The 18,909-nt window shown below is 40.8% G+C and overlaps 1 protein-coding gene and 1 long non-coding RNA gene across 4 annotated transcripts in view; one reads left to right on the plus strand and one right to left on the minus strand.

The window, feature by feature from the left end:
- Positions 1-18,909, plus strand: part of LOC103668112 — a 252,416-nt gene that overhangs the window by 85,024 nt on the left and 148,483 nt on the right. The window contains exon 3 of the long non-coding RNA XR_569941.2: positions 12,824-12,901. This is a non-coding gene — a long non-coding RNA (uncharacterized LOC103668112). The remainder of the gene's footprint in view (positions 1-12,823; positions 12,902-18,909) is intronic.
- Positions 1-18,909, minus strand: part of GLRA2 (glycine receptor alpha 2) — a 199,141-nt gene that overhangs the window by 1,110 nt on the left and 179,122 nt on the right. The gene's annotated exons all lie outside the window — the stretch shown is intronic.

Raw genomic sequence — 18,909 nt, forward strand, 5'->3', positions numbered from 1 at the left:
TCATGACCTGAGCTGAAGGCAGACGCTTAACCGACTGAGCCACCCAGGTGCCCTAATCAAGTGTTTTAGTTTATTTCCAGTATTTTGCGCATACAGTGTTATATTAGTGTCAAATGTGCAATACAGTGATTCAATGATTCTCTACATTACTCAGTGCTCATCATGGTAAGTGTACTTTTAATCCCCATCACCTGTTTCACCCATCCTCCACCCACCTATCCTCTGGTAACCATCAGTTTGTTCTCTGTAGTTAGTCTGTTACTTGGTTTCTCTCTCTCTCTTTTTTCCCCTTGTTCATTTGTTTTGTTTCTTAAATTCCACATATTAGTGAAATTATATGCTATTTGTCTTTCTCTGACTGACTTATTCACTTAGCATTATACTTTCTAGCTCCATCCATGTCATTATAAATGGCAAGATTTCATTCTTTTTTATGGCTGGGTAATATTCTGTTGTGCATGTATATATATCTATATATATTGCATCTTCTTTATTCATCTATCGGTGGACACTTGAGCTTCTTCCATACTTGACTGTTGTAAATAATGCTGTGGTAAACATCAGCGTGCATGTATCCCTTTGATTTAGTGTTTTTGTATTCTTTGGGTAATACCTAGTAGTGTGATTGCTGGGTCGTAGGGTAGCTCTATTTTTAACACTTTGAGGAATCTCCATACTGTTTTCCACAGTGGCTGCAGCAGTTTGCATTCCCACTAGTAGTGCATGATGGTTACTTTTTCTCCACATCCTCGCCAACACTTGTTTTCTAGTGTCAATTTTTAACATTGGTTCTTTTGTTCGTTATTTATCTCGACCATATTTAAACATGGGTCATTTTAACAGATGTCAGTGGTATTTTATGTTGATTGTTTCTGCGCGAATTAGATAAAACACTGAAAAAGTGCAACCTCAGGGTAAAGTACAAATAGCCTTAGTAGAGTCAAGTGTATGGAATCTTGGTATATGGTTGGGTCAAAATGGTGGAGTTGAAAAGGTGGGGTTGAAATGACCTGCTTAATAAAAATTTAGTTCTAGGGGTGCCTGGGTGGCTCAGTCAGTTAAATGACCAACTCTTGGTTTCGATTCAGGTCATGATCTCATGGGTCGTGAGATGGAGCCCCGTGTTGGGCCCATGCTCAGTGTGGAGTCTGCTTGAGATTCTCTGTCTCTATTCCTCCTCCCACTCACTTGTGTTCTTACTCTTTGTTTCTCTCTCTCTCTCTCTCTCGTTCTCTCAAATAAATAAATAATAAAAATAAAAATTTATTTCTAAATAGCCATTGATTGAATCTTCTTTTGAAACGAGTTCACTGCCTTCCACAGTACAACCCCTGTGAGTCACCAAAGGCACTGCACTCTTTATTTTGACAGATAATACCAATGCTTATATTTCCTAAAACACAAGAAAACTTGGTATGAATTTTATTTCATCAGTGTTTATTGCATATCGGTTGTGCCTTCAGCCACATGTAAAAGATATACTGAATGAAGTACTTTAACACAGTTTGAATGAGAGCCCAACTGTAATCCAAATGGTACAGCAAGGACAAATTTATGTCAGGAAAATCAGGCCAAAGCACTTACAGTAAAGTAACTGTAAAACTACTCTTATAATAAAGTAACTGTAAAACTACTCCTTTATAAAATCATCTCCCCAGTACTTTTATTTATATGGGATTGTTCTATACAAGTTGATTTAAGATACTCCATCTCATTTTTTAACAAAATGTAATAAAGAATTTTTCATGCAACAATGAATTACTGAGTGTTGAGGTCTATGGCAGGCATTTTGCTAGGTCCTCAGAAACAGTTGATGAAGTTGGACAAGAGCCCTGCTTGCATGGAGCTTTCAGAACCCAGTGGAAGTGTTCAACCTAAAGACATTATCATATAAGGAAGCTGGCTAAGAAAACCCAGCCTGACATTAGAGTACTTTCATGTGCCCAGCTAAATAATATCAATAATAAAGACTTTAATTGGACTTAAATTCAAATATTGAATCTGTTTTCTTTGCCTTAAAATGTGAATGATATATTTTATAGATGCAAAAGTTTTAAATAAGTGAAGTATTTACAAATGTGGAATAAACAGATATATTAATCATTATAGTGTTATCAGAAGACTTATTCAGTACTTAGCAAGAAAGGAAGCACACAGGTCATTAGGGGGAGGGGACTTGGGAGTCACATGGGTTATATAGGCTGTCTTGGACTTTCTATTACTAACCGGTAATTAGATCTCAACTACTGTGTGAGAGAAGTAGAAACAGTGCCAATTGGTTTAGTAAACAGAGATACAGACTAGGAATTTGGGTATTTGGGTTCTAGGTCAGGCTCCAAGGGTTGTAAGCTGTGTTGATCTTAAGCAAGCTCTTTTTTCTTTAAAGACCTCAGGGGGTTGTCTGGGTGGCTCAGTCTGTTAAGCGTCTGATTGTTGATCTCAGCTCAGGTCTCAGTCTCAGGGTTGTGAGTTCAAGCCCTGTGTTGGGCATGGAGCCTACTTAAAAAGAAATGAATGGACTAACATAATATAATAAAAAAACATTAAAAAAAGAAATAAATGAATTAATTAAATTAAGGCCTCAGGGACCTCATACCAAAAATGTCAAGGCTGGACTAGATCTGTGGGTCTCAGCTTTGACTGTTGAGAAACTTTTACAAGTATACGCATGCCTGCCTCTCCTTCTAACCCCTTCCAGACGAACTGAATTAGAATTTCTAGGGAGATTTAAAACCTAGTGACTCTAATGCAGAAGGTTGGAAACTAGTGACCTGGATGAGCTTTAACGTCCAGCTCTAAAATGCGGAACCTATTCTATATTATTAAGTCTAAAATTACTTTTTGAATGGGAACTATTCCTCAAAGTACTTTTCCCCTTCTCTGCCTAAATTTACTGTGCTGTTTTTCCTTTCCATATCTGTAGAATCTTGCAAATTGCTGTTCTCTATAAACATTAGAAACTCATGATTAAGCATATAGATCACTGCTTGAGTGAGATAAGATTCTTTTTAAATTCCTGGATCCCTAAAGAAATAGAAAAGGTAGTTAGCTAGTAACCTGCTTTAGCACGCAGAACAAAAGGAAACCTAAATACCCACATCCATGTTTCTTTTCAGACTGACTCATTCATTTAAGTTCTATAGTCTTTCCTCACATGCTGTGAATGGACAGCCGAAGAGATTAACTCATTCAATTAAGTACCAGAGCTAGAGTAGAATGATGCCAGGTTAGGTTATCATTAAGTTGTACATTGCCTGGCAAACGGTGGCTGCTTAATAAACGTTTGTTGAGTAATGAACAAAAGGGGATTGAAAGAGGGTTTTTTTCTCTTCTTGAAAATAGTTTCCTCATTCATTCAACAGTACTTCAAATTCTGCTTCTGAGCATAGTTACAGCTAATTAAATCCATTCTTTAAAATTCTCCACCACAAAGATAAATTTGTCGTAGGTAGAAATTATCTATTTAATTTTTCACATGCAGGAGATATGAATGCTAGTTTAAGGGTCTTCTTATTTACCATTATGACTCATTCAGTGCACTTTAAATATAGAACCTTAAATTATCCACATCAAAGGGTATGGTTTTGATTCAGAAAACATAATTGCAACCAATTTGAATTTTTGTGTTATAATGAATGACTAATTGCCTTTATAGCAGGTTCAGAATAAAATGTTATGGTAATATGGCAAGATTCCTATATGAGGGTAAAATGGAGATGAGCTTGAATCATGGGTAAGCTGAATCTAAAATAAAGAACAATCTGTAGGCACAGCTTAATTGAACATATTAACAGGGAGAGTCGTATCTTCCCAGTAAGGAAAGAATTTTAGGCATATATTCTCCACTTCTTCTAATTAGCCGGGAAACCAATTAGTTAAGTATTGCTACTGACCCACCATCTTCAGTAACTTTGAAAAGTAAATACTTCTAGCTCCCTCTGTGTTGTTATTCACTGATTAAATAGCCACAGAAAATGAATCATCCAAAGCTTCAATACGTTCAATTTCTATATCCCACCTTGAGAAAATCTCCTTAAATCTTGCCCTGCCATATGAAGCACTGTCATGGCATGATGTAATTCATTCGAGATTTGTTATTTTATTTAGTTTATGCCTCCGTTTTACTTACTGTAAAATTTACTCATTCCTGTATTTGGAATAACTCTTGTCTAGATGTGAAATTGAAACTAAAGCTCACCAGAATTGCATTGTAGTGAATTGTTTCTCATAAGCAAACAATTTCAATATAATTAAAGAACATGGTATTTATAAAATGAAAGATTTTAGGGGAGCCCATGGTTCCAATTTTTCTTTTATGCCCTAGAAAGGAGGAAAGAAAAGGATTCTTAAAAACGGGTGTAGGGAAAAATTCTCCCATCACATTTCTCAACCAGATTCTTTGATTGGGTTGAGTCTCTCTTCTTTTGGAATAGGAAATTCCTCAGTTGGAACTCAAGGTTGTAGTGGGCCTCAATCAATGCAAGGACATAATGGAGTCTCTGGCCCTCCTTAGGAAACAGTGTGAGTCCATGGCAGGGGCGGGGTGCACCTAGGGTGGCTCAGTTGGTTAGGCGATCAACTCTTGATTTCGGCCAGGTCATGATCTCAGGGTTGTGAAATCGAGCCCCACGTTGGGCTTGACACTGGGCATAGAACCTGCTTAAAATTCTCTCTCCCTCTGCCCCCCTGCCCTTCCTCCACCTCTTACAAAAAAGGAAACACTGTGATTCCAAACGCAGCAGGTTTTCACCAAAAAAAGACCCCTGTTCAAATGAAGGCTGGATAATGTTTAATTGTAAGGCCTGTTGATTTCTATCACCTGGACTTGGGGGGAGCGATGGCCTTGAGAAATTCTCAATTCCTGTGGTCTCAATTTCCTCCTTTTTGTCACAGGGACTTGGGGATTGATATGAATAATAAATAGGAATCATTTATTGATTATAACTATGTAGTAAGCCCTTAAAACTACAGTAAGTCCTTTCACCAAACCAACCGTGGAAATCACATGCTTTCAGGGAGAATTGAGACTGAGAGAAGTTATGTGGCTTTCCATATATCGCTAATAAATGTTGAAGCTGTGATTCAAATTCAGGTCTGTCTGATTCCAAAACTGTCTGATTCCAAAGACTCTGAAAGTCTGTGATTGTTATGAATTTGTCCCTATCAAATCCCAAATCGCTTCATTGAAGATTATGGATGAAGAATCTGACTGAACTTTGTAGAACAACAAATTTGAAGTAAACTAAGCCAAATATAACCCTTTGTTGTTTAATGACATGTGGTAAAATGAATTAGAACTGTCAAAGTATCATTTTGGGCAGACAGTAAATAGCAATTTTTCTGAAAGAAAAGCTTATCATTGGAGCAGCTCTTTTTCAATGTGGTATGTCATTCACGTTAATTTTTGCACGAGGAACTTCTGGTATTCATTTCTTGAGCACTTGCTATTCATGTATTCGTATATCCAACAAAGATTCTTTGAGGACCTGTTATGTGCCAGGTGTGTGGTAGGGATACAGCAGTAAACAAGGAGACATAGTTTCTGCTTTTTTGGAGTTGACGTTCTATTGGGGAAAACAGACAGTAACAGGTAAAGAAACTGTGCATGCAGACACAAACACTTCTGCATATACACACATATATACATATGTGTATACACACAGTACTCCCACACACTTACACAGACACACTCACACATAACTGGATGCTTTGAAGAAAAACAGTCAAGGTAAGAACCTTAAGAGAGATGTATGGCAGAGAAATGGATGTTTCAGATTGAGTAATCAGACAGAAAATGCCTAAGGAGCTGCCAGGCACTGGGCCATTTGCGAGGGATCCAGTGGTAAGCAAAACAGATCAAATTCTTGCCTTCAAAGAATTCACAATCCTGAGATGAAGACAAATGTAAATTAAAATAATCACAGGAATACGTAATTGCTAACTATGATAAGGGCCCTGGAGGAAAGTTATAGGGTGCTATGTGAGCTTATGGCTGGGAGCCCTGGTCTCATCTGGCAGATAGGAGAAGCTTTTCCCTGAGGAAGTGATATTTCGTTACAGGCTTGAAAAATCAAAGGCGTTAAAGAGGTGAAGGCAGAGTTGGGAGACGTCTGAGATGGGAAGGTCTGCTGCGACGGAGAGATGGTGGGGTGGCTCCCAGAATATGGGGGCAAAGTGGGGTGAGACAAGGTTTCACAAGTAAGCAGGGGCCATCTGCTTAGAACTTTATTTTCAGAACCGTGGAAAGCAAAAGATGAATAAGACCTCGGGTTTTTTCGAGGGGGGGCACAGAGAATAATACAAGACACATTCTTGAGATATGTACAAAGGTATATTGGTGGTCAGATGCACCTAGAGTCTCCAGAATTGGTGAGGGTATCCACAGTAATAGAGCTGCGATACACAAGGCAGCGTGCAAATCATCTATGACTGCCGTCATCTGGAAAAGACTCTTTAGCTACTTCTTGGTTTTTAGAATACATTCTCGATTTTCCTTCTTATTATTATTTTAAAATTTTTGCTTCCCAATTATATTAAAAATAGGTAGTCAGGAACTCTGGATTTTGATATATGATTTCCATTATTGTCTTCATTCACTGGGGGGTGAGCTCCTAAGAGTGTGCTAACGTCATCTCCGGAGCCCTATTCCCTGGAACAGTGCTGGTCCTGTGATAGTTATTCAGTAACTGTGCTTGCCAGCATCCTCTTAATTCTGAGTAAAGGCTCAGAAAGGATATGTTCTCTGGGGGAGAGAATGGAATAGTGATTGTCTCTTAGTTGATCTCCCTCTCTTTGCCAATTGCAGTCCTTTCTGCAGCCTCTAAGAACTTCCATCCCTATCCCTCTCACTATAGACACAATAGCCTTGATATTGCAGAGGAGCCGAGGCAAACACCGGAACCGAATCTGAAAGACTTTGGTTGAATTCACGTCTTTACTATCTCCTAAATGTGTGGGTTTAGGAGAGTCCCTCAGATTTTTTGCTCTCCCATGTCCTCATCTTTTAAAGGAGGAAATTAGTCATTTGACCATTTTCTGAGTTTGAGTATAGGACTCTAATGCCGGCTAGTATGTTCCTGAAGACTAATCTCTAGCTGGTTGATATGTTTAAGAGTTTTCTTCACAACCACATACTGGAGAGTATGTGAATAAGGGTCTTAATGTCTTCTTCCTACCCCTGCCCTGATAGTTTCTGCGAGGGCTGGCTTCGTGGGCATCACACTGTGCAGTCACACCCAGACCCAGTGCTTACAAGGGCCCATACTTGGTTTCATGCTTTGCTGTAAGCATCTTAAAATTCATAATATCTTCGAACAAGGGCCCCACATTTTCATTTTGCACTGGGCCCCCCAAATTTTGAAGCCAGCCCTGCTTTCTGCCGTAGTGGGGTTGAGGGAATGGCATTGGCCCACTGCTTCTATTCCCAGACTTCATAGTTTTCAACAGTTTCATCTCCTTAATGACAACTCCCAAGCTCTTTTGCGTGACATTCAAAGTCCCCCATGTCCTGTCCTATACCTACTTCTCTCATGGGGCTCCATGATCTGTGATTTTAGTCAACTGCTTCCCTTCGCATTGAGTACTCCTCACCTCTCTTCACCTGGCAAGCTCCCATGTCCCTTAAGACCCCACTCTGCCATCATCCCATTCAGGATGCCTATTTTTGACCCCTGAGCCTGGGCCATGGGTTTCTCCTCAGAAGCACCTGGTACATACCTCCATAACAGAACTTGCTGCATAGTATTAGAGTCAGCTGTTTACATGTCAGCCTCCTTGATGACCTTCAAGTATAGGGACCCAGTTTCTCATATCTTGATAGCCCCAGTACCTAGAACAATACTTGGCTAAAGCTTCCTATGTCGTGTATGTATATATATATAAAGGAAATGCTTCTTAAATGAATAGTGGAAAAAAAAGTCTTTCGTAATACAAAAAATGCTTTCCTTGCTTATTTATCATGTGGCTTATTTTTGCATATTGAATTGACATAAAATTGGGGCAAATTTAAACTTAACAATGCCACTCAAACACTGAGGTGTTTATGGTCTATTTTTGAAACACTGTCCTTTTTTTTTTTTTTTGGTCCACTTAAGCTAGTGAGTAGCCCAGATAGTGTGAAAATACATAAATTTAGATCAAACCCATTAGCAATCTTAGCAAACAATGTACACTCATTTGCAAAGAAAATAAATGGCATAGACAAACATGCCAGAATACAAAGAAACATTTTTACATTTATGCATCTACTTGCAAGTCAAAATAGCTAGGTAAATGAAAAGACAGTACATATTAGATATATGCAAATATTTCACCAAAAAAATTAGACCTTATCAATTATTACCTATAGCAAAAGACTAAGGAGTATTTGCATAACATTAAGGGTATCTGAGCTCACATGCTGTCCATTTGGGTTTGGGGAACAGAATATAATTCCTGTAAACCTATGGTCATCACCAAACATTGGTTTTATGTCATGAAATTCTTTTTTTTTTTTAAAGATTGTATTTTTATTTATTCGACAGAGATAGAGACAGCCAGCGAGAGAGGGAACACAAGCAGGGGGAGTGGGAGAGGAAGAAGCAGGCTCATAGCAGAGGAGCCTGATGTGGGGCTCAATCCCAGAACGCCGGGATCACGCCCTGAGCCGAAGGCAGACGCTTAACCGCTGTGCCACCCAGGCGCCCCTATGTCATGAAATTCTAATTAATGGAACATTTTCTCCACAAATCTCTTAAAACAAATGAATGCGTGCCCTGTGGTGCCATGCATCATTTACCTATCATTTCACAAAACCTCCTTCCTTCCCTGGGTCACGTATTATTTCTGCAAGACTTCACGTGAAAATAAAAGCCCACAGGGGCTCTTATGGAGGACAAAGCTCACCTCCAGTCATGGGGGGAAATATGTGGGCAAATGCCTTGCAGGGGTTGGGGCCCAGGGATGGCACTGGGCTAAGACTCCTAGTTATCTACAAACACCCATCTCTCTTCTTCCAGTGGTGGATCTTCCTTTAGCTCAGGGTTTTTTAACTGTAGCGCTACTGACATGTAGGACCAGGTGATTATTTATTGTAGGAACCCGTGTTGTGTGTTTCGGGATATTTAGCAGCAATCCTGGCCGCTACCCACTAGATGCAAGTAGCACCATTCCTTCAAGTTGTGATAATGAAGAAATGTCCCCAGACATAGGCAGACATTGCAAAATCGCCCCTACTGAAGAGGCCCTGTTTTAGCCGGTCATACACGTTGCACATGCGGAGACTGCATTTTCTGGCCTCCCTTGCACCTGTGTGGGGCTAGGCAACACATTGAGTACCAGCAAGTCCAGTCAGCCCCATCTCCAAACCAGAATCTAGTCACTTTTAACTACCTCCAATGCTGTATGCTGGTCTGAGTCACCCACGGGTGGCTCATCAGAATCATTCCCACCAGAATTACTGTAATAGTCTTCTACCTGGTGTCCTGGCTTCTAGATCCTTCCTCCCAACCATAAGGTCTGTTCTCAGGACCCCAACTCGAGCGATCCTGTTGAAATATGAGTCAGGGGGTTCTTCATCAATTCAAAACTCTCCAGTGGATCTCACCTCACTCGGTAAAAGACAAGTCCTTGCAATGTCCCCTTTACCTCTCAGACCTTAACTCCTGCTGCTCTCCTTCCAGCCCACGTGTCAGCACACCTTTTCTGTGAAGGGCCAGATGGTAAACATCTTAGACGTCATGGGCCATGCAGTCTTTGAAGTGTACATCCTTTCAATGTATACTTGGAGTCTAATTCTCTGAAGTGACATATAAACTTCACTCTGCTTTGGACCACACCTTACCTGCAGTACCATGTTTTTAATGGACTGGAAGTCATTATTTAAAAGTAATTGTTTGACTTCTGGGTCAATATCTATAAAGCAGAAATGTTTTCACTTCATGTCAGCTGTAGTCCTAGAGGGTAGTTTAGAAGTTGATAACATGCTTGTGAGGCTTCGATTCCTCAAGAGCGAAGCAATGCCTTGTGTCTGGAAATTCTTTCCTAGTAATCTCTGTCAATTCTGGTCTAGCAAGAATGCTCAGAAGACACCCGAAATTCTAAGAAGCATGAAGGGGAACATCTTCCATCTGGAGTATGAGCTGTTCGATTATTAACATAGTTTGCCATCTGTTCTGGGTGCAAACAAAGTGAACATTGAGACTGTCTACAGAGCGCAAACTGAAGGGGACGAGTGATCAGAGAATGAGCCCTCTGCCAAACTAAAAACAAGAACAGCCGCAGCAACAAAATCACATCTACTTGCTTTCTGACTTGGATGATCGTGACTGCCAAATTCTCTGGACCGTTATCTGCTCCTGTGTGCGTGTGTGTGTGTGTGCGCGTGTGTGGGCGCACGCGCGTGCACACTTGGTGTCAAAAAGTGGCTTGTTAGGCTAACAGATATCTGTTGTTAGGATTTGCTGTTGTTTACCTGGCACTACCATTCCTGTTGAAGAGCCTGCCTTAAGGCTGGGAAAAACTACACTTCCCACAATTCCCTTCTTGATTGGTTCCACGTTAAGGTTTGTCAGTGAGAAGAATTTGAGAGATTTCAAGGGTGGAAGGGAGGCAGAGGCTATTATATTTGGGAGTCTGTGGATGTCAGATGAGGCTGCTTTGTTAGACATAGTGAAATTCCAGATCTTTCTGTGGGCTCCCATTTAATGATCTCACTTTCCAGGCTGGATATGGTGGCTTCTCAGATCTTCATTCCTGTAGTTACTCTCATATTCATATAACCCCTGATTTCTATATTAAACCCCTTATTCTGGTAGTATGTTTTGTGTGTCTGTTTTCCTGACTAAACCCAGGCAGATACAGATAGTACTCCAGGCTTATAAGTACAAAACACCATTTTAATGCAAGTTACTATAGTTTTATTCAATTAAGACTTATTAAGCATCGTAATGTCCCAAACACTGAAAAGAAATAAGGCATGTAGGGGCGCCTGGGTGGCACAGTGGTTAAGCGTCTGCCTTCGGCTCAGGGCGTGATCCCGGCGTTCTGGGATCGAGCCCCACATCAGGCTCCTCCGCTATGAGCCTGCTTCTTCCTCTCCCACTCCCCCTGCTTGTGTTCCCTCTCTCGCTGGCTGTCTCTATCTCTGTCAGATAAATAAATCTTAAAAAAAAAAAAAGAAAGAAGGCATGTATTGCGTGGAGCACTGGGTGTTACATGCAAACAATGAATCATGGAACACTACATCAAAAACTGATGATGTACTGTATGGTGACTAACATATCATAATAAAAAAAAGAAGGATCAAAAAGACAGAGTCCTGCCCTTGAAGTCACCGGGGCGTTGGGGGAGGGGGTTTAGAACATGTAGACCAGTGGTTCCCAACCAATAGTGATTTTACCCACCAGGAGATATCGGGCAATATCTGGAGACATTTTTGGCTGTCATAAGCGGGGGGGGGTGGTGCTGTTGGCATCCAGTGGGTAGAGGCCAGGATACTGTTAAACACCCTAAAATGCACAGGACACTCCACCACAGCAAAGCCTGAATTATCTAGCTTGAAGTCTTAATAGTGCTGAGGTTGGGAAACACTGACACAGACAAATGATTCCAATAGAATGTGATATGTGCTGCGGTAAAGGAATGTACAGACTAAATAGGATACTAGGGAAGGGGTAATGTTAGGCTGGAGTAACTAAGGAGAAGTTAGATGGCATCCTTTCTCTATTAGCACCATGAAATGCACTGCCTCGGGAATACATACATGAGAGTTACAGATATGTTACAGAGAAGTGAGCCATGTCAAGAGGTAGCCTCATTTTGTCAACTGAGCCTACCTTTTAGGGCAGCTACACAGCAGTGCAAAAGCACTTGTCTGTGCCTTTTGGCTGGGAGTTAGTATCTTTTAATATTCCTGTATTTTAATCAGGGAGGATTTGTTACAAAGGACAGAAACCTGCTTCACGGTTGCTTACATAAATGGGGAATTTCTTCAAGAAATTACTATAAAAAATATTGTAAAAAAATCTCATGAGTCTCCAGGGATCCAGGAGCAGTGCCCTGTAAAGGAAAGAAGCCTGGGTTCTGGATCCAGAACTCCTGGTTTCAAATCCTGGCCCCGCCACAAACCAGCGTGGGAGCTGGCCAAGTCACTCAATCCTCTGCGTGCCTCAGTCACCTCTGCAGTAAAAGAGAAATAGTGACAACTTCCTTTAGGGTTTTTGAAAGGATTCAGTGGGATAGAGCACATTAAGGACTTATAACAGTGCCTGGTATATAGTATGGATTCAATAAACGTTAGTAATGATGAGGATATTGATGATGGTGTGAGCAGGGCTCCCCAGACCAGGAACTCCAGTGAACAAGTCAGGAAATGAGATTATTCTCAATCTCTCATGGCCGTTATTCTCTTCCATTTTCGGCTTTTCTCCTTTCAACTTCCTTTACTTACGCATGTTTCTACTGGGCCAACCCAGCCTCAACCCTATGGGGACTTTTTCAACTCAAGTCCTTGCTATCATCTATCATCTAATTGGAGTACTCTTCATTCAAATTCTTGAAAGAGAGAATTTCATGGATATCCCAGCTTATAGACTGTTGTGCTTGGGTCATTGAATAGGAAAAAGGGTGAGAAATACAAACAGAATAGCCTGAGAGCAGAGTAAAGTGCAAGAGTGCTGAATGTCTCCAAAAGCATACCACTTGAGGAACCATAGAAGGAACAATAGAGGCTGGCCTTAGAAACAGATGAGCCTGGCTCATATGACAGGTGTTTTCAAAAGAGTGAAGGGCAGTTGTATTAATGGCTTCCAGCTTGCTAAACAGAAATAATTGGTTGACATTACAGGGAGACAGACATCAACTCACCATGAGGAAGAACTTTTAACAACTCTGCGACTGGACATGGAGCACAACACCTTCAAAGGTAATGAATTCCTTGTTCCTAGAGGTGTTCAAGCCATTTAATCATTTGTTGGAGATGTTGGGTATTGACGTAACATGTCGGTTAAGCAACTAGATGACCATTTCTGTATCTACTAATTGTGGTCATCTCTGATCATGAAAATTACTAAGGTAAGAAGTCTGGGCAGGCAAAATACATGGAAGGTGCTGACCTATGTGCAGGAAAGATGTATTCAATAAGCTGTACCCTGCTATGACCCTCCTTGACCTCCTGGAAGTTTCTTGTCATTCTGATCCCATTTTGAGAAATCCTGCTCTAATGTAATCAGTCCCACAGAAACAGTTTGGTTCAGGTATATTTTCTCGTTCAGTTATCTTTGACTTGCACAGTATTTTATTTCACTATCTCTAAGGGTTTCATTTAAGCAATAAGCCCCTTGCTACTGTTATAATTTTGAAGAAGATTCTAATATAGAATATATAAAATATAGACTATAGAATAATGAAACCCCCCAAATAGTAACATATAACCTCACATTATATGAAGAATTAAGCCCTGAATGGATGTATTTCTGGAGGTCAACACACCATATTCATGGAGTCCTATCTTTATCCCGTTTTGAAACCTAGAGGTCACAAGCAATAATATCAACCTTCCAAGTAGCCACCTCTTCTTTTCCCTCCCACTGCTCAATTTCTGCTGAAAGTTGCTCAGAGGGAGAGGAGGTAATGCTGTGGGCCGTCAGGGTTTGGTGAGATGGTTGCTGCTGCAGGAAGCTCGATAAAACTCAAGAACTGAGAACTCAATCAGTAGGGCTGGATCTCTGGTCTTGCCCTGGATCCCTTCCGCTCCACTTTGAAGAGACAGGTTAACGTCATGATGGAATCACCCAGGCATGACTTGGAGAATCATTAGGAGGCTTTGACAGAGGGCAGTGAGGCATAGCCTGAGGAAAGAGACATCTGTGGGCCATTACTTCATCTTCCACAGCTGCAGAACACATTTTCTGCAGGTGAACAACTAGAAACTTGCTTTCTCTGGCCAGTCATTATTTCCTTCTGAATTTGAATGATCCCGATAAGCTAGGTCTTCCCAAATGAATATGGACTGTTTTATTTTTTTAATTTTTTTCATCATTTGTATGTCTTCTTTTTAAATAATATTTTTTATTATGTTAGTCCCCGTACAGTATATCCCTAGTTTTTGATGTAAAGTTCCATGATTCATTACTTGTGTATAACACCCAGTGCACCATGCAATACGTGCCCTCCTTAATACCCATCACCAGCCTATTTTAAAATTAGCAGTTACTGAAGCATATGAGCTCTGTAAACCATCAGGAGGCACTTTTGTAGTGCTTCTCCCAAGGACATTCAAAGCAGCAAAGTGAACCAGAGACAAAATCTGTGCTCTGTTATTCTGGATTATTATTTAGTTTTGCAGATTATCTATGCCCTAGCTCTCTTCTACCTTCCCTGCAACCATTGGTTCACTAACACTTTGACTATAGCTTCTTGCAAGCAACTTTTGCCAAAAAGAAAAAAAAATAGAAGAAAGAAAATGAAAAATAATAGATAAAATGAGGTTGGTTGGTTGGTTGGTTGGTTGGTTTCTTTTCCTGAAGTATCTGTGGTGCATTTCCAAGGTCTCCCCATCTCTCTGCTTCATTACTATGGTTACCAGATTTAAGATTCAGACAGAAACTTGTCTGTAGGCCCAGGGGGAAGATTGATTTCAGTAAACACAGAAGACAGAGACCGGGCACAATTTGAAAATAATACCGCTCTCTGTTGAGCTGTTAACCAGTTGAGTTTCTGGGTCATAAAGTGTGTGAAGGTATGGAGCACAGTACTTGGCATATAATGGCGAATCTGCCTCCTTTTCTTTTTCAAAGATGTCGGCACAACAGTCATAATCAAAGGCAAAGAGTAAACCTTATGTGGTTATAAGAAAATATATTTTCATAGAAAATAGACTTAAGTTCTGGGCAGATGCCTTTTCTCCCCTCAGTCTGTGCCTCCTGATAAGGCCGATGTCACAGCCCACTGAGGATGGCAGAGCTCTCACACTGCAGGCACAGGTTACTGCATGATGAGCCCACAGGGCCACAGGCATCACAGTGCTCAGCTAGTGGGTGGATGCGTGCCGGTAAGACAAGGGCCAGCGGCTCGGGGAGTTTGGGGGAGGTGCAATAGTTGGTACAAGGGCCACCTCCTGTCCCTGCCGTCATAGCAACCAAATAAGGGCCCCTGTTACTCGATCTGTGACTGATTCCTAAGTGTGTCTGCAAAGGTTTAAACCAGAGAAGCTCTGGTAAACTCATCTGCCTGGCCTGATACAGGCTGAAGGCACGTTTTCGCCATGACCCAAAGTAGGAAGCCTCTTTTCCACGGATATACACACACATACACTCCCACATACGTTAGTATATCTGAAAGAAACCAAAGTTTCACAAAGTGGTATTGACTTTCCCAAAACAAGATGCACTCTGATATTTTCTGAGTTTTTCCCCTAATCTATATTTTTCAGAAGAGTTGGTGTTGAGCCACTGGACTGGCTTCATGACCCACAAGTCAGTCATACCCCACGGTTTGAAAAGTACTGTGTTGAATGGTCTTAATTGGTTCCATCGCTGTCAGTTGTCATCCTCAAGTATTTACTGAGCATCTAATATATGATAGGCATGTGCCAGTCCTGGGAGAAATCTAAAAGAGAGCCTTCTAAATAAATACATAGGAGAGTCCTGACAAAGAGTCAGCTCTTCTTTTCAAACTCACTGCAGCTGTCATCCGTCATGCTGAAGAAGGCACTGGGCTTTCACAGGAGATCTGACAGATGACCTACTATGTATCAGGCGTTGTGCTAGGCCCTTTACATGTCCTATTCTTTCTGTCCGTTGGTTCTCTTTGACTTTTGTCTGCCTGCTGGATGACAATTCAGCCTTCCATCGTTAGCTCAAATTATAGCTCCCTCCAGAAGGCTCGTGCCTCCTGCTCTTTTGCCACCTGTTTAGCAGGAGCCACACCTTTTTTCTATTCTCTCCTAAATGCTTGCATTTATTAGGTTGGATTTTAATAATACAATTGTGAGTCTTTTATGCACTAAACAGTGGGCAATTAATCAAAATAATACATAGGATCATTTTAGAGTCAGAGGACATTTTACATGAACAGGAGAAGCTAAGCTTACATAAAGAACTTGATTATACAATTGCAGGTAGCTGGCCATTCCTTTTCCCACAGATTTGCACGTTGGGCTAGATGTGAGATGCCAGTGGGCTGGATTCTTAAGAAGACGTAGCTATCTACGTCTGCCGCATGCCATGTAAGAAATGGCATGACTTCTGATGACTTAGTGCTGCCTAGTTTTCCACTTTCGGACTACTGAGCTACAAGCCCTGAGTAGAAAGCAGTAATTCATTCAACAAATATTTCTCAAGTACCTGGTATATACCAGACCGCATGACAGGCTCATCAGATTAAAAGATGAATAATGAACAGCCTCTGCTTGTTAGAAGATGTCTGATAACATTTTCTTGAGGGTTTTTTAAAAAAACAGGTGAAGGGAAGAGAAAGAAAATTGTTGATGAGTGTTGGCTGTGTGCAAGGCACTGTTGTTACATGCATAATCTTGTTTACTTCTAATCGTAATTCCAAGAAAGGGTTTTATTAGACCCTTTTTACCGATGAAGAAACTAAGACCCAGAGTGATTTGATCATGGCTCCAAATCACCCAGCAACTAGAGTACCAGCCAGGATCTGAATTTAGCAAGCTGGACTCCTGGCAGAAGCTCATTTCACTAAGCCATGCTTCCCTCTCACCTCTTTCTTTGTATGATTTGAAGAGAAAAAGGTATATATATTTTTAAAAGGGCAGAAATTCACATGGCAGAATCGTTCTAGAAAAGGGTGGTCTAATGAAACATGTTGACAGGGTACTTGGCTGGGATGAAGCAAGTTGGCTTTATGACAGGGATTTTTATGGGTTTTTTTTCCTTTTATCAATCTGTCCTAAAAGACAGGAAGTGTGAAAGAGCATTCGATGATTCAGTGACGAATTAAGGCATCTAAGGTCTGGCAGCCAGGAATTGGCTGTACGACATTTAACAAACCTCCTAAATTACCTAGGAAAACCTCACTGTTGAACTACTTTAATTCAAAGCATTTTGTGCTTCCCAGAATAAAGTCGTGTGACTACTTAGAATAATTGTTTTACTGCGATACATGTGAGCACAGTTCAATGCTGTTAACTAAGGGGAAACTCTTCAGCCTGGCATGGATTCTGCTGGATGGCATTTCATACTGTCTCCTCCTCATGCATGTGCACACGCAGCTGAGAGGCCACCTTCTCACTTACAGGCAAAGCTGTTGCCTGGGGTTCTCATCGGGTTCCCAATACCAGAAGGATAATCTCAGGCCATGAAATAGCTAGTGCTACTCTGAAGAAAATTTTTAAAAAACCCAAAACAAAACAAAACACCCCACAACATAGGATTAAATTATTCTATGTGTTTAAGAGCTTTCATAATAAAATAGGTAAGATTTACTGAAAAACATAAGCGGCCATAGTGATGAACCTAACATTTCTTGTCAAGTGAAAATTCATTTTATTTTGAGCTTTGGGGCATTTCCCCATGCCTTAACAGTGGGCCTCGTTTTAGAATGTACATATTGGAATATGCGTACATTTTTTAAATTGACTATTTGCAATAGTTTCAAGTTTCAGTGTGCTTGTGAATTTCCTGGGGATCCTGCTCTACTGAAGATTCTGATTCTGATAGTTTGGGGTGGGGCCTGAGAGTCTGCATCTCTAATAAGCTCTAGGTGATGCCGCTGCTCCTGGTCAACAGGCGACACTCTATTAAACAAGCCTCTAGGACAGTGGTTCTCAAAATTGGCTGCACATTGAAATCACCTGGGAAGCCTTTAAAAAATCAAGACGTCTTGATTTGTTTTCCACTCCCCAAAGATACTAACTTAATTGGTCTGGGGTGGCATCTGGGCATGGAGAGCTTAAAACACTCCCAGGTGATGGTAATGTATAGCCAGGATTAAGAACTTTGCTCTAGTGGATTACCTTGTCTCTAGAAAATATGAGGGCTCATTTCTGGTGTGACTTTTGTTGCTCTTGAATAAATCCAGCAGCAGAGTGAAATGAAGTGGGAACATTCAATAACTTAACCTCCTAATGTTTACACTCATGTCAACTTCTTGAAAAGCAATTAAATTATATGCCCAACAAAATTCATACCCCTCTCACCAGTGCAAAGAACCATATTTTGGATCCATTTTTTACTGTCTGGTGTAAATAAAAAAAAACTTACATAAAGAGCTAACTTACTAAAGAGGAAATTCCTAATTAAAACGTTTTTCTGGCTGGATAATCTTTTGGGTTATACTAACCTAATTACTCCTGACAGGAGTGGTGTCATTGTTCCTAAGCAGGTTGCAATCACGAAGCTAAACTTTTTTTTTTTCCTCTTAAAACTGCAGTTGTCTGTGTGTACAGCATGTCTCTGTCCCTTAGATCAGGGCATCTCGACTGTGGTACTGTTGACATTTGAACAAGCTAATTCTTTGCTGTGGGTGCTGTGTCCTGGACACTGTAGGAAGTTTATCAGCATCCCTGGCCTCTACCCACTCAATGCCAATGGCACAGTCTCCCACCCACCCCCGAAGTTGTGAGGACCAAGAATACCTCCAGACATTGCCAGGTATGCCCCGGGGCAAGGGAAAAATAACCCTTGCTTGAGAACCACTGCCTTAGATCAAAGGAGGTTTTCACACCAGTGACTCTTACTTTCATTTTGAACGTTTCAGTGTGGGAAGCTCTTGGGGTTCACCTGATGCAAATGAGAGGTGTATCGGCAAGGTAGGACGAGGCCATTTTCTGGTGAGCATTAACTGCCACCTTATAGAGCAGAATGTTCATTGCCTGTTTAATTATTTAATTCTATTTTATTTATTCACAATAACAAGATGAGGTTAGAATAATTTACAGTTAACATTCCAAGATGAAATGAAGTTCGC

The sequence above is a fragment of the Ursus maritimus genome (genome assembly GCF_017311325.1).
Source record: "Ursus maritimus isolate PB19 chromosome X unlocalized genomic scaffold, ASM1731132v1 scaffold_X1, whole genome shotgun sequence".
Classification (NCBI taxonomy): domain Eukaryota; kingdom Metazoa; phylum Chordata; class Mammalia; order Carnivora; family Ursidae; genus Ursus; species Ursus maritimus.